The following is a 1,828-nucleotide window of genomic DNA, read 5'->3' on the forward strand; positions in this document are numbered from 1 at the left end:
TTTGGCCTGCGGTGGCGGAGGGCGATAGTGCGGAGATACAAGCAAACCGATTACAAGACGCAATGGAGCAGGCTTCGGACTTCTCCATGACCAGACACAGAGTGAGGAACAGGAAAGCGGTCTACTGGTGGAGCGATGATATTGCTGCCCTGCGCAAGGAATGCATTCAGCTTCGACGGAAAGTCACACGTGGCCGGAAAAAGCGGCAAGCCACGGTCCTCGAACTGGAATCCGAGCTGGCTAAGGCACGCAAAAGGCTAAGGGTTGCAATTAAGGAGGCTAAGAACGGTGCCTGGAAAGATCTTCTCTCGACAATTAATAGAGACCCTTGGGGAAGGCCATACAAGATCGTGATGGGAAGGCTACGCCCGGGTAAACCGGAATGCGAGACGCTCGAACCGGAGATGGTCTCTCGAATAGTCTCTGGACTTTTTCCCAAAGTCGACGCCGAAAGGGCACCAAAGCAGAGAGAACCTGTTCTTTGGGACGAGGATTTCAATGTCACCGAGGATGAAGTCAAATGGGCTGCCAGGAAACTTAAACATCACGGAAAGGCCCCTGGCCCAGATGGAATAATGGGGGGGGTGATAAGGGAGGCACTCCCGGAGATCCTGGACCCCCTGAAACATTGCTTCTCGGCCTGTCTACGCGAAGGAACTTTTCCACAGTGTTGGAAAACGGCTAGGCTAGTGCTACTCAAGAAGCCGAATAAACCGGACCGGTACCGTCTTCGTACCGACCGATATGCTTACTGAATGAGCTGGGAAAAATGTTCGAAAGAATCTTAGTGAGGAGAATTCGTGTGAGCTTAAATGAAGGCGTCGGTCTGTCGGAACTTCAATTTGGGTTTCGGGAAAAACGATCCACGATCGATGCAATATTGCAGTTTAAAGAAATTCTTGATCCGGTGTATGGGGACGAGAGACAACACGCGATCGCAGTGTCACTGGATGTCTCTAACGCGTTCAATTCTCTACCTTGGGACAGAATAAGACAGGCACTAGTCAAGAAGGAGATCCCTAACTATCTTAGGGTGGTGACAGGCGATTACTTGAATAGCAGATGGATCACCTGGATCAATTCTGAGGGAAAAAGGATCAGGGAACCCATGACTTGCGGGGTCCCGCAAGGTTCGGCCTATGGGCCGGAAGGCTGGAACCTGGCCTACGACGAGGTGCTACAGAGCGAGCTCCCCTTGAGCTGTCACGCCATCTGCTATGCGGACGATACGCTGGTGATTGCTCTGGGAGAAAACTTAGACGTCGCCAAAGCCCGGGTCGAAATGGCTGTCGCCTTGGTGGTCAGAAAGATCGAGAGTCTTGGACTAAACATCTCTCCATATAAAACGGAAGCCTGTGCTTTCTCGAGGGCTCACAGATTTGTGCACGATAGATCGATTCTGGTCAAGGGTGTGCTCGTGCCCCTGGGCTCATCGCTGAAGTACCTGGGCGTGACGCTGAGTAGGAAGTGGACCTTCCGCGAGCACTTTGCTCAGACCTTGAAAAGGGCTGAAAAGATGTCACTGGCACTAGCTAGACTAATGCCCAACTTGAGGGGACCATCAGAGATGGTCAGGAGGGTGTACAGCGCGACTGTTCATTCCGTGGTGTTCTACGGCGCCCCGGTGTGGGCCTCTGCCGTGTCCGAAGACCGAAAGACTATGTGTGAAATTAGAGCACTTCAACGCAAGGTGGCACTGTGAGTGATTGCCGGCTACCGCACTGTATCATACCCAGCGGCCTTTCTTCTCTCGCGAGTGATGCCGGTGGAGTATATGGCCGAGAGACTGGGAAGCATCTATGCAGACACCCGGGAACTGCGGAGGGAG

Source organism: Wasmannia auropunctata, unplaced genomic scaffold (assembly GCF_000956235.1).
Source record: "Wasmannia auropunctata unplaced genomic scaffold, wasmannia.A_1.0 LD336101.1, whole genome shotgun sequence".
NCBI classification, from domain to species: Eukaryota; Metazoa; Arthropoda; class Insecta; order Hymenoptera; family Formicidae; genus Wasmannia; species Wasmannia auropunctata.